Consider the following 15,810-nt stretch of genomic DNA (forward strand, 5'->3'; position numbering starts at 1 on the left):
TTTTGTATGTGTTAGTAAGTAAGCATGTGTGAGATTAATAAAAAAATTGAAAATAATATATTAAAAAGTTATTTTAAAATTGCAAAGTTTTTTGTTCGATCTTGAAAATATATCAAACAAAATTTTAATAAAGCTAATTACAGGCAAAAACAATTCTACATACATAAGATGTTTTATCAAAACTTTGATGGGTTGAATGCATGCACACTTAACGTGTTAATAACCTGGTTTGTTATTACTCTTTATTTTTCTTCATTTTTTATTTACGAGATGCAAGCAGCTACATGCAAATGTTACAATTAAATTAACATTGGAGGACTCACAAAAGTTAATTTGATTTAAAGATGACATTTAACTGACATTAATAACATTATTTTTCGAAATGAAGCGACAAACCTTTGAAACTTAAATCTATATACAATTTTGCGAGAGAAAAAATCGATTTGAATTATATGGCTATGTTATTGTGTTAAAATATAAAAAAAAATAAAAATAAAAAAATGAAGTTACTGCATAACAAGGCTAGTAGTTGTAGTAGTAGTTGAAGAGATGTTTTTTCTTTTTTTTTTGTTTTGATGAAAAACTAAACTCCCTCTGGTTAACGAAATAAAATTGAATTTACAAAAACATTAAAAACGAAAATTGAAAATGTCATAAGAGTCACGTTTTTCTTCTTTTTTTTTTGTAGTGGTTGTGAGAAAACATAAACGTAACATAACAAAACATAATAACACAAAAAACTTAATAACGCAGACAAGATGAGCTAGCCAAGTATTTCTAAAAGTTATAAACAAGTTTTAACAGTTGCTGCTGATATTATAAAATCAGGCAAGAGGTGAGTTTTACATAAGAATGATTATGAGATTCAATCAGCAAAAAGTAGAGAAATTTTTCAGCGAAAATATTTTAGCAAAAAAAAAAAAAACTTGAAATTTATTAATAAACGCGTGAGAATGTAAGCGACATGAACGTTTTAGTCAAAGTTTGCCTTCCAACACACATATATAGACGCAGTTAATGGGGGTCGTCTCTGATTCAGGACAAGAGTCAGTAAATGAAGTTGTAATTGTCTACATAAAGCGTTTCTTCTTTCTCTTTTCCTCTTGCCTCTCCTTGTCATCCACTCACTTTATAAGCTCACAAATTATTAAAGCTTATTATTGGTAATTTTTGTATATATAATTTTTACAGTTGGATCATCGTAATAATGAAACTTTTATTTACCAGTGTCTAGTATTCATACTCAGCCATACATATATATTCCTTTCGCGAATCGATCTCATAAAAGTTTCCATTTTGTCTCGTTCAAGATAGCGGCAATAAGTAATATTTCCTTATACCTCCATCATGCAAGGATGAGGAATATATTCATTTTATCAAAACGGTTGCAACACCCAGAGATACGCTTTAGAGACTTCACAAAGTTTATATATTCTTGATTAGCATCAATTTTGTCGTCGGTCAAGATTCATCTGGCTGTGCTAAACATTCTACTGCTACTAAAAGTGCAGTAATCAGGTTTGGTAAAAAGATCTGCCCGCAGATTAATATTGAAATTAAGCCAAACTAGTCAAAGGGTATGGCCGCAGCACAATCTAACTCTGGACCACCTGTGTTTTCAGAAAGAAAATAAAATTGGCTTTTTTCTCAATGCTAAGCACGGCAGATACGACGGTAAAAATTTGCATTTATATTCTGTGGGTGGCCGGTCTTGCAGCACCTGTACAAAAATGGAAAAAATCAGCCACACCCACTCAATATTATAAAATATTAGAATTTCACTCTTTTATCAAAACATTTGCAGCCCCCGGAAAGCACCTTCAGGAACCACACACAACCTACATATGATTGATCCGCATAAAGAGAGATAAGACGCGGGCGAATATAGTGTTTACTCCTTGCGACATTTTGTTTTACTAGGGCATACATCTTTACATTTGATTTTTCGTAAAGCTTTGCTTTCAATTGAGATAAAAAATTTGGATCGGATGGGCCGTTCTACATAGCTATTCCTATGAAAGGCATGCTTTTCTAATTCTAATCTAATCTAATTTACAATACATGCGTAACGACGGTTTGACACGAAAATTAGCCATACCATACTAGGGCCGCGTAGGTAAATTTTTTGGATCTCGCCCCTTTTAGTTATGAAATGTATGACAATAAAAATTTAATTTCTAGTGCTTTATGACTATTATAGGTTGAGCAATAATAATGTATTTGACAAAAGGATTAGTTTTACTAAATCTAGACTACATCAGCTTATGTTTCGGGCCCTCCTCCATACAAGGACTCCTATAAAAAGTAAGGCTTTTAAATGGAACCGAAGTATAAGTTTTGATATATTATCACACAAATAAATTAAGGATTCTATTAGGTGAAGTGATACGGGGTATACAAAGGTAGGCATTGGCCGACTCGATCACTTGTACAATTATCAAGTTGAGGCAATATCGTTGAGAGTCGCAAAATAAGGTTTGTGAATGGGCACAAAAAGAATTAGATCAGTGCAAGGAACATAAATGAAGGCTGTGGACGCTTTGATAGCAAGCCGCCCTCATTTATGTTTTGGAAAACAGGATTTTTTGCAGACTATACTTGAAAGTAAACTCAAAAATTATGTATGCCACCACCAATGCTAAATTTTACCACACACAGCCGCTGGAAACCAAACAACGATTGCCGTAATTAAATGCGTCAAGTGTATGCCGAATAAAAACAGCCTCCGCCGCGAAGGAGTAATAAATAGTTAAAAACATTTGCTGCAGAATACCTCTCGCGGTTATTACAACAACTATTAAGCTTTAAACAATGTACTATCACAAGCTTTTAGTTTATATATTACTATATAGAAATTATCAAAGCGCTTTCTCTCAAGTACGGCCAGCAAAGAAATTTTCTATAAATTTCTTATGATGGAATTGGAATGAAACATCACATCAGGTGAACGCAACTATTTCTCAAAATCGTTATTAAGTTACGAGTCTCATCAAACGTAATAAAGCACTTGTAACAACTTTAAAGATTCTGGCTTTGCAACTGACTTGAAAACGAGCAAAATAAAAACCGTATATGATAATAAAGGTAATATTTAAACAAATCAACAAATGGAAGCATAAAGCCGTGGAAACCCTGACCTACTTACTTTTTAAGCATACAATTGCTTACTAAAACCGTGATGAAGACTTTTTAAAACCAACGATCATAACAAGAGCAAAAAGGCATTAACGAATTCAAAGCAAAATTCCTTAAATTTAAATAAGTTTCATATTTTCCTTAATTTGAATAGATTTCGGAGAAAAAGCAAAATCGAACACCACCGCCTCAAACTTAACGGTATAAAATTATTCAACCGATTTAAATTCCTCGAGTTTGGCTTTGGGAAAAAAAAAATAAATAAATGCACACAATTTGAAAATTACTGACATTTCATTTACACATAATAACTGATTATGGACGGTACTTAAGATTATTTTGAGATGGGGTTAAAAAATGTTTCATTCATTTTGTTGCTTTTCGGGTATGCAAGCATGCATGTATGCATGTATGCATGCATGCATAATATAAGCGTGCGCGTGTGGACATCATGCAATAACAGGCAACATAATGAAAGTCAACAGGAAAAACTACAATTAATCACATTGATAGGGTATGGCACGACAAATACATGCCACAACAAAAGCAATAACAACAATATCAGTAAAAACAAGACATGGGAAAACGAAAGACGATTTACTTTAAGAGTTTTAAAGCGGACTTGAACTTTGTGTGTACGAAAGAAATTGAAAACGAAAAATCAAGTGCACAGAAATAAAAACCAACTATTAACCAGACAACCTGTTGCATGAGATGCGACTTCAAGTAAGCAAGTGCAATAAAAATCCAAACAAATATTATATGTATCGGAGCGTATAAGTGAGAAAGGTACAATAGCTTGCTTGACGCTTGCATGAGCTGACTGTACGACAGTCGAGAGAGCAACGAAATTTGCAACTCTAAGCATAGCATAAACTGAAACTCATGACTCACGCTGGGCCAGAAGTTGCGACAGTTCAGCAAATGAAAGCGAACGTTTCGTTGTAGTATTGTTGCGCTGGTCGTGGTCGTATAAATTCTGTTGCCAGCGATCAGTGATACTGGTTTTTTCAAACTATAACCTGTAACCATATAATAACAACCTGTGTAATTGAACTGAACCATATTTAAAACGTAACGCTGAACGTGGTTTTTATACAGCGGCATTGCTCCTCTTCTCCTACGCCGTTTTCTTTTTCGCCTCATTATGTTTTAGGTGCAAGTGCATCACTATTGAACGCCATTAGTATTATTTCTTAAACGGCTCGTCCGAGCTAATGACGACCACATTCACAACGTGCTGCAACAAACTGGTGTTGAATTCAATGCAAACGTAATCAGTTTCTTCGATTGAATTTCAATGATTAAACAGCACACTACACCATCAACAACACAACCGTCGGCAGCACAGAAGTAAGAGCAAGCATGTAAAGCAATAGCCATGTATGTATCTATGTGAATGGAAACACATGCATGCATGCATGCATGCATGAATGAATTAATACTCACTACTTGAACTTGCAAACACAGGCACAAGCACACTATGCCAAACAACAACCAGAGCAGGCCTGTAAGATATTGTGATAAAAGTTCCCTTAAAAAAAAAAAAAAAAGGAAAAATAAATAAAAAAAAAAAACGTTGTTCCCCTTCTTTTGCTATTTGTTCGATACGTGCAGGCTTATTGTCTCCTTGAAATGAAATGGAAAGTTGTTTAGTTTTTATTATTATTCCTTTTTGGGTCGTCGTCTGTTTGCTTGCACCGAAAATTCGCCAAAAAAAAAAAAAAAAAAAAAAAAAAATACCAAAAAAAAGTCATTGTGCACGAATTTTAATTGAAGCAATATCACCTTAAAGCGGAATGAAAAATCAGAAACGTGTATTTTCAGTGCAATAGCATCCTAAAGTTTCAGACAGCGTGGGTCGCTGTTGTTGTTTTTAAATACTGCTGACGGAATTTTTGCGCATATTATGAATTATTATTTTCCCTTTCATATATTATATCTGATTAATAATCAAGAAATTCAAGTTTCTGATTGATGGCGCAAGTCACTCAGCACGAAGTTGATGTGCTAATAATTTCCCATATCGAATTAATAAGTGTATGGAGCTTTTGAAAAGAGAAGACCACACATAGCCATAAATAAAATCTTTTATCTTCATTGCTTTTTCAGTGGGATTCTGTTAAGCCTCATCTTCTGCTCCAAATTATATTCTAATTATGAAATATTATTTTCTTGACAAAAGAAACATTACAACATTCCAAGCAGTAGCACTAGCATTAGCAAGGAATTTGTTAATGGCCACCCACAGTCAGTAACTGTGCACAATGTCAATTGTGTCAATTTTCATTTCCAATGTTTTCGTTCACTACGATGAGCTTTTGTCTTTGATCCGGCTTAATAGCATTGTTCGAGTTGATATGCTTACGTGAGTTTCAAGACTTCCCAGAGAGTAGCGGAAGCTAAATTAGGCGAATAAAACCGTCGCGAAACGATGTGAGATGAATTTCTGTTGGAAAAATTTAATACAACACGAGTAGGCCCATCTGATTCTTAAGCAATTTTTCAGAAAAAATTCTCATCAAGAACAAAAGGGCAGCCAACGTGAGCCTCAGGGGCTGCTCCAGGCGTTCTTATCGTCAATGCTTGTCCAGGCTTTTTTCTTTTTTTAATTTTTCGCATAAATGAAGAATTTCACTGCCCGCTTAAATGTTATAATTCAATTTCGTATATTTATGGTGAAAATATCGACAAAATGAAATTCATCTTCTACTGACAACGCCTAGCAATGCAAATTAACTAAGGAAAATCCATCAACATATATGGCATGGATAGCTATCGGTCTAGTTGGACGATCTTCTAGTAGTAAAGCCCTAAATTGTCTATTCAATGGTAGTTTCAAGACTGATTGTCTTTTGCTTTTTTTTTTAATCGTGGTGCACAGACGACATCATGAATGCAGAAGATACTCATCCAACTTCTGCTCCACACCTCTTTGTAGCAGTGATGATTGCCGTTGCCAAACGGTTAACTGACCACATTCGAAGCAAGTTAGCTGATAACTCTAACATATTTCGTTCTGATCTTTATTACACAATCTTGCTTGTAGTATTCTCAATTAATAATTTATAAGGGAGAAGTTAACAAAAAGCTAAAACTACACTCACTTACTAAAACAATATAAATAATATACACTACGTGTATGGCTGGCAAAATAAGTCCAGCGAGTTCCGTCCTTAGAATATTTAATACTTTTGAGATCTTCCTAAGATTCGTTTGCGTGTATATTTAAATTGTGTAGCATGCACTCTAAGAGATATACTATAAATGAAATATCCGGAAGTCGACTTTAGAACCAGTTCAATTCTCGGAATCATGCATACATATTGATTGAAATCGAGAGAGTTTCGTCAATGATTAACAAATCATAACATTTCTTGAAATAAAACATCTATTTTTACGTTTCAATTTTTACAATCAACTGTTGTTGTTTACTAATATTTTTATTAAGTATATTTTGGGACTTGGCTTCTTCTTTGTTACACAACGCTATAACCTCCCTTCACATTATGCAAAAACTAGCTGTCCCTCATCTAGTAATTGTGTGTATGCTAACGCTAGGTTTTTCCAGTGTGGTCAACTAGCTTGGGATAAAATGATATAATGTAAACGTAATACAAACAGTAAGTGCCAAGACAGTTCCACGTGATCGAACGAGAATAAATTATTTTAACGTATGACTTTTAACATTTCTCATGATTTCATTCTTATAATTTTCATGTAATTTCTCAGCAATAAAAGCCCAGTAGTTCATGAAAGATTCGTTGGGTGTGTGTGTGCAGCCTTTGTACAGATGTAAACAGTTCAGATGGCGGAGGAGAATTTCCAACAACAATCGCATGGAAACATTCGCAAACAAGAACAGAATTAATATTCCGAGCGAATGAGTGTACCGTTCCCAACAGAATGGTTTGGCAGATGAATAAAACATTTGATGAGACGACGCAATGGATGTTATTTCACGCAAACCTATTATTAAGAAGCCAACATATATAAAAATACAAGAAAGATAGTATTACCAGAATATAAATTTTAAAATAAATAAAACATAAGTGAAAAACGTTGCCATATCGAAGAATTTAAAAGAGTATATATATACAAGACACTCTCTGCCACAATTGCTGTAACTGTAATTATACGGCACACACTGCTAGTGGAATAGAACACGTTGAATTTGTCAGGATGCATGTGACAGCCATAAGAGCTTAGGATAGATCCATCTTATAATAAATGTATATATTTAGAATCGCTTTCTGAAAAGATTGAAGCATATCAGTCCCTCTAATGTCTCGCCCCCTTTCAATGTATAACCATGTCTGCAAGCTTTCTTGGTTTAATATTTTTTCAGATTCCTCAGAAAAAACGTGTTCTTTGTATGTCTAGTTAATAAGACTTATTACTTAGTTTTCGCGTCATAAAATATTGCAAATTACACCGTTTCCCTATAAAAGGGTTTACTTTTCATAAGAACGATTATGTAAGAGAGAGTTCGAAACATTCTCTCATCGAATTAAAATTTGTCACATTAATGAAATATGCTATTGCTCAACGATTTGTGTTGTGGCATCTTGAAAATTGGAATTTCGAGTGGCAGTTAAAACGGTCACATCCAATCCATTTTTAATGAAGATCGTCCCTTGATCAAAACACGTGAGTGTACTAAACTTTCATCAAAATACCTCAACGAGTAAGATAATTATATTCGGCCGTAACTGAATCTTTTACACCCACCGCCCTTATCCTAAAAAATACTAGAAACAAAGAGTTAAATTTTCATAATATCGGTTAAAAGAGGATCATTTTTCCTATCTTTTGAAAACAAAGTTCAAATTTTTAATCGTATATCTATTGCACTTCATGAGAAACTAGCGAAAACTAGAGAAAGAAAAGGCGTGAACAGTTCTTGCTGCATAGTCCTGTGGGCATGTTCTTTGACAAGTTTGGGTTATTTTTGAATCCTTTTGCAAGTGTGTAGGCGATATCTTCATTTTTGTGAGCGGGAGAATAATGACCATGATGTGCAGATACTACATAGTTGGAGAGACGGACATTTAAACGGACAGGCAGAAGGACGTTCTTAAGTGCATTCCGAATTTGAAACTGTCCAAGAATTTCTATACGTAATGGGCTTGGTCTTTAAAATTTGCTTCTCTCTATTTTTGGTCACGTACTAGGCCATCGCTCGTAGAATATGTTTTCAAATTATTGTAGGTTTACCTGCTGTCGTTTATAAGTAGTGAGAGCATTCCTTTATAAAAAACATAGGTGCTCTCAGATTGCGTGGAGCTGGACTACAACCGACGTGGGAGAACTTTCAACATTTACTGCGCAGCTTTATGTTAAAGGTCAGAAGAATGTTAACAAAAAATATTCCATAGAGCAGACAGATAGACATACTTAAATTGATTCAGAAATCGATGCTGATTATGAATATATGCACTTTGTGCAGTCTCTCAAGCTTTTTTCATGTCGTCATTCTTCGATGATCAATATAAATATTGCGAGGTGGGAAGACAACACAGACAGGTAGGTAAGCAGGCAAGGTTAGATCGCTGGAATAAAATTACTTTTCTCTCAAGTCATTCTGGGTGCTTAATATACCCTGTACACTGTTACAAGGAGTAACGGGATATTGAAAATCCCTTTCTCTTTCGGGCAGATTACATACGCCTTCCAAAAAACTCAACTCACATCGTACCTCTGATATTAAACCAAAATAGAAGAAAGACGACACAATTAAGATATAAACACGTGTCTGAAACATTTTATGCTTTACAAGCGAAAACTGAAATGCGTCAAACGAACGACACGTCTTACGCCTCTAATCTTAATATCAGCCGTAAATTGCTAAAAACTTCTAAAGCCTTATGCTCATCGTTGGACATATGAATCGATCCCTCGGGGTTATGTATGAATGTATACTAATTTTGCAATGGCTTATGTAAACAGCAATTTGCCATACGAAAAAAAAAATAATATTTTTAACCATAAATGATTAAATTATTAATGTTTTTAGTAAAAATTTGTGAAAAATGTTTACGTAAAAGCCGGTCATAAGTTAAACGCTGACGATGACAACGGGCAAATTAAAAAAAGAAAAAAAAAAAATTGTGAATTTATGATAGCGCTTAAGCTACACTGAGAAAATAATAAAGCATAAGAGAAGCGGTAATAAAATTTTTGGCATTCCGTTGGATATTGCAGACAAGAAAACATAAAAATTGTTGTTATTATAATAACAAGATGCTGTCAATTTCATTGTATCGGTTTGTCATGATGCCCTTGTGTGTCAAATCAATCATTAAATGTCAACGCTTTAGGACATGTTTTCTGTTGCTTTTATTGTTTTATTGCTGTTGTTATTTTTCTTGTTAAACAGTAATTTATCATAAAGCGAAAAATATGGAGAAAAAAAAAACAATAGGTTAAGAGAGAAAAGCAAAAACATTTATTTAACAAACTGCGATCGCTGTTAGCAATGTAATGGGGCAGAAAATTTCCGATTATATAAAACATCAGCCGAACAAAAAAGTAAAAAAAAAAAAAAAAAAAAAAAATGATAAATAAATAAATATAAAGGAGAAAAACAGCTGAAAAGTGTTTGTGTATACATTTCAGTGGAAAAAGCAACTGCACGACTGTAGAAAATTTACACAGAAAGGAAAAAACGAAAACAGTACACACTTTCGTTTTCAATATAAATGAATGTACGTCCGCTTGTTTGTCCGTCCATCCATACAAATAAAACAACCAAAAAAATAAAAAAACATACTGTATAATAACAGAAGACTTCAATCATTGACAACAATCAATGAAGTAGGCTTGTACTTCAAATAATACGCTGCGATGATGATGACGATAATAATAGTGTCGCTAAAAGCCAACGAACCTTGAATGCCACAGAAAACGGTTTGTTGGTTTTTTTTTTCTTTCTTGCCTTTTAACGTACGACATAAACAAAGAGAAACTATCAAAGTTGTCTTGAGCGTTACAAACTCTCGAAAACGAATCTTTACTGTAATCTTTATTTATGTCCACCAACAAAAAGAAGTGATATATAGAATATTGGATTTGCACCCTCTATCGTCTCTATCCCTATCGTATATATAAGAGATCCTATGAGGCAGCCATATATTTTCGATCGGCGTCAGGTTCTATGACTAGTAAAATATCAAGAACGAACGGAACGAACTTTTGTTATCGTTACTTCTAACACTAACCGGCTAACAACTAAAGACAGGAAAGTTAGAGGTATAAACTACCTAAATGAACGCTTTTTATTTGAATCATAAAGTATGGCCAAAAGTCAATCTTCTCAGCTTTCTAAAGGAAATGAGCTTCAGAAATACCAAGACATATATTTATTATCCCATTAATTAAATTTGTTTTTGGCTCCTCATCTGTTACGCTCAGGCAGAGAAAACCAATTTGGAAAGCCCTAGAATAGTTTGACTCTCTATACTTAGCAAAATCAATTCACCCTCAGCCAGTAGTGATTGAAGTTGCAATCACAATCTCCTGGGAAAAGCGGATTATTTAGCATTGCTTACTTCAGATATTCATTTCTTAGTTTAGTTAATTGACTGAATTGAAGATCCTTTTGTTCCGAAATACCTCTTAGGGGTGGTTGGAGGAATACCTTAGATGCACAAGTACATCGTGTTTGTTATTTTACGTGGTTTGCACAGTCATGCACATATTCTTAAAACAAGATCTCTTTTTTTATTGAACAACTGTTCAACTGTTCATGTTTCATTGCTCGTAGGTTTAGTAGGCCTCTCTTGGCCAAATTATACGATATTTTTACGTTATTTTAGCCATAGTTAAATGAATTTGTTCTTTAAAGGAAAATACCCTATAACTAGTAGATGTAGTGATAAGCGGGGGCAAGGAGCCTTCACTTCAGTTTATCTAGTAAAATACCACTGATTCGTTGATTATCGATAAGACTTTCTTTCACATGCAACCCTTTTTTTTCACGTTTACTATAGAAACTGTAACAATTTGAAGTGCTGTATAGATTAATAAAAAAAAAAAAAAAAACGCTGATTACACAGCAAACACAGAAATAAATAGAAATGCCAACACTAACGACAACTTAAAAGCGTTTTAAGATGACGATCGATGTTTGTCATAAAATGAACAGCTAACGATAAACAAACTAAACAACAAAAACTACCGCATGCATTATTAGCTACACTACACTATATACATATATATATATAAATCCATATATATATATATATAAGAAACGTAAAAATACTTTGTGCTGTCAATGTGACATTTAGTGAAAGTTTAAACTTGATGCAGATTTATGCGACTGAACAGAAAAAATTAAAGATAAAAAAATTAAAATAAAAATATGTACGTTTCTATAGTACATAGGTACATCTCTTTCTTATTGCCTGAGCTGTCACTGAGCTGGTGATTATGCATAATGATGATGACTTATTTAATGCTTTCGTCCCCTCGTTTGTTTTCTGCTTACTTTTGGGGATCATTTTGTTTTTAAGAAAGTGCAGATATTTATTAAATTACAAAAGTGTGTTAAAAAATATATTAATCGCTCCATAATTTATATATGATGAACGGGTTTTATGGCTTACCAAAAACAAGCTTAAGCCAATTTGCTCTTGGCTGTGTGTGTTTATGTGAATTTGCTTACCTGTAAAGAAAAGGGAAACAATTGTGTAAACAATATATTCATCACAGGTCAATTCATTCATCAACAGATTATAGTTCAAGGTCCAAAAGTAATCTTAAGTGAAGGAGTACAACAGTTGAGAAACTAACCTTAAGCACTCTTGTTTAGTCGTCTAATAATTCTCGTTTCAATATTTTTTAAAACAAAGAATGAGGGATTTGACTACAAATGTCGGACGAAGGGCCATTGCCACAATATATGCATATATTGTGGGCGCCATTGGGAATTTCATTTACAAGTGGAACTAAGTCCGGAGGTCCTCCATATAAGTTACTTTCATGACACCACACTTTACTGACATCATGCGATATAAGCTTAAATTAGACGCAAGAGATAATACCTGAACCTTGATATCATTTATATAAGCACGAAACAGTTTTATATATATAGAAAAAAAGACATTTATTATAGGCCGATAGCCTGTGTTGCTAGTGCTCAATGTCTCCTTTTTAGTCTAAGAATTCAATTCATTAGTCTAAAATTAAAATAATAATAATAATAATAATATATGACAATATGTTCGAAGTATTGCCCTACGCCACCTACGCATTCTTTCCGCCGTGGACACCACACAACTGTCTCTTGAGTTAAATCATCAAGCCATTTTCCTAATTGTCGGTCGCCAAAGTGAGATTCTATGAGATTCTATCGGACGACGACTAGAAAAAAGGTTCGCAGACGCTATAAGATATGCATATTTTTGTTCAACATCCAATGATTGAAAGCTCTTGCACGCATGTTGTTGTTGAGATTGACCCAAATCGATCGACAGACATGTTTTTAAAACTGAAAAAAAATTCAAATTTTTGCTATTTACTGAGAATCAGTAAACAGATACAACGAGGGCGGTTTCGCAGCAACTGTACAAACGCGGAAAAAGCCACTCACACCTAATCAATATTATTGAATATTGAAAATTCATTGTTTTATTAAAACGTTTGACACACTTAGGAGAGAAGCTTCACAGGCCCTACAACATCTACATATTATTGATCGACATCAAACGGTGATTCAGTCGCTGCCGAATACTTCTTCGTTTCTTACCTTCTCTTATGCAACACAATTTGTGCCTAATGTTTGTAAATGAATTTTTCCTATCTTCAAACTCGATCTAAGTTTAGCATTTTACAATTTTCTTAATTTGGAAAGAATGATTAAAGAGCCGAAAAAGAAAGAATATCCAGAAAAGAGCAAAACTCTTGAAGTCACTGAAATCGTTGTGTCATTCTATTGAATATTAAAAATTGTGACAGTCAGGCAAACTGAATGCTCAAGATTCACGATAACACGATTTATCTTTTTCTTTTCACTGTTTTTTAATCTAAAAGTAGAACAGAAAACCATAAATGTCCTGAAATCACTTACTTATATACAATATAAGAGAGCTCCAATACCAATTGAATGATAAAGAAAACGAAAAAAGAAAAACTTCTGATTCCTTTTAAGGTCCGCGCGCTTAAAAGTTGTAGTGGAAACAGTGGTATGTTTCATTCGTAGCTTTTTCTAAAAAAGGGGATTAAAAAACTTACAAAATTCAATATTAAACGACTCGATGATGATGAATGAAAACAATCTATGAATGGCATCGGTTTTATGAATGAATGAATGAATCAGACAAGTTTTTCTTTTATTTATTTGTTTATTTATAATATACTTTGTCCGGTTTACTTAAATATTCTAGACAGTCTCCGCTATTTGTGGATGTGGAAAATTAGTTGGAAACGACAAACACCTATGGATTTTCTAATTAGAAAAGTGTGGCTTAATATGAGAGAATTGCTATATATAAATAAATAAATCAAATATAAATAAAATGTAATGCGGATTTATATTACGTTAAATGAATAATAAATGAATCCCCACACAAGCAAGAAGAACAAAAGAAACATAATAGTAATAGGTGAACGCTCATCGTCTTTTAAGGGTTTATTAGGTTAATGCGTAACTAGTACTACATCTTATTGGATAATCCGGTCTTTATATAGTATCTTTGAGTTCTTTACAAGGAGTAAAACGTTTTGAAGCTATCAAGCATGTGCTCCCGAATACTGCAAACCATGCGAATTATTAACAACAATGATAAAATAGAATATCTATGCAGGCATGCTCTAATTCCGAAGAGGTCTACTTATAAAATAAAGAGAACAAGAAATATTTCCTTTAAATGTAGCGCATAATAATATTTTGAAGATAATCATGAGAACACAAATAAACTGTCATTAAAGAGATAATGATGCAAGAAGAGACAAAGCATAAGATTTGATGATATTTTAATATAAACAAGTCAGTAAGTATATAAGCAGTTTATTGTGGAGCAAAAGGTCAAAGCAGATACCACGCCCAAGTCAAACATCAATGCTGTCCACGATGGCGAAATTTCCCAGAGCAGTGTAAGAGCAGAAGTCGAAACGGAATCTAAGCTGCAAAACAACTACGCAATTAGTATCTTCTTTCTTTTTTTTTTTTTTTTGTTTGTTAAACACAATGCATAACACGGGAACAAATAAAATAAATATTGCGATGGAAATCTTGGGTGTGTGAAAGTATTTCCAAACGCTTTGACATACTTGTGATTTCTAAATTGACGAACTTTTCTTATTGCATTTCCCGAGAGTACATTTAAAGGAAACGCCATTTCTCCTTTATTTTCAAATACATTTTTGCTTATTTAAAACAGACCTCTGTCTTTTTTCCATGAAATCAAAATGAAGAAGGTGATAACATTTTATTTTTACATTCATCAGAACGCAGCTCCAAAAACTCCATAAATAAAATACATTCTTGATTAGCATCAAAAAAGTTGAAACGATTTAAAGATGCCTGTCTGTCCTGTGTGTATTTCAAACAAACTCTTGCAGAGTTATTTCGAATTAATTGCGTGCAATGGGCAAAATCGGCTAAAGGACGTCGCTACAATCCGTTATAATATGTATCTCTGTTTCTTGGACTTTTTGGTCTTCGCTCATAACCTAAAGCAAACTCACGATAAAAATTCCTATGTATATCCGATAAAAATGGGAGAGACCAACGATGCCCATTCAATGTTGTGTTCAATGTTGGCTATTATAGAGTATGGAAAGTAAATAGCAGAAAGTAGAGGCTACATGGTGCGAACATCCCAGGTCCGGAAGCAAAACGATTAATGAAGAATATATTTGAGGGAAAGAGGATTAAGTTGTATTATTAATACGGTGCAATTATTATCGTAACGGACTTACTGCATTTTACCAATACTTGAAATCATAAAATCCCGACGTGAAATTTCACATCAATTGGATTTGCTTCATTGTTTTAATATAGTTTTTTTTTTTTTTTTTTTTGGTTTAGCCAAACACGAGGTGTAAAAAACACTTTGGTTACGATTGTGGGTGTTAAGAGTACAAACAAGCCGATTTATAAAGATACGTATATTATATCAAAAGAAAAAGCAGAGCGAAAATTTTCCAATAAATCTTGGAACGACCTCAGGCATTCAAACACACACAATAATCTTTCACAATAAACAAGAAACCAGAATAACAGAAAACAAAAAGCAAAAAAAAAGACAACTAAACCAATTTTCATTGATTTTCAAAGACGATGCCAAAACAATACCAAATTAAGAAGACGCCGTCATACCGCAATACAAACGAACGCATGTATTCATGTAGGCCTATCTGCATTGAAGTAGAGCTCAACCTTTTTTTTCGGATCTTTTCCTCTCGAGCAGCAACCGAACGACATTGACGATAAATTAAAACAAAGTGCCCACAAAATGTTCTACTTAAATGAAAAAGAAATAAACAGGAAAGAAAGAACGAAGCGAAGCGGGTCTTGACTTAAACAAAAGTCTAATAATAACAGAGAACAGAAAAAAAAGTAAAACAAACAAAACAACTTCAACTACAACTACAACAACTAAAACAAGTTGCGTTAAATTAAAGTTCAAATTCTTTTTTGTTATTATTAAACTATGTACGTATATACACAAT

At 33.4% G+C, this 15,810-nt stretch overlaps 1 protein-coding gene across 3 annotated transcripts in view; it reads right to left on the bottom strand.

Moving 5' to 3' along the window:
- The window catches only part of LOC119633100 (protein outspread), a 150,063-nt gene that overhangs the window by 81,652 nt on the left and 52,601 nt on the right, over positions 1–15,810 (bottom strand). The window lies entirely within an intron of this gene.

This window comes from Glossina fuscipes, unplaced genomic scaffold (assembly GCF_014805625.2).
Source record: "Glossina fuscipes isolate IAEA_lab_2018 unplaced genomic scaffold, Yale_Gfus_2 2, whole genome shotgun sequence".
Classification (NCBI taxonomy): domain Eukaryota; kingdom Metazoa; phylum Arthropoda; class Insecta; order Diptera; family Glossinidae; genus Glossina; species Glossina fuscipes.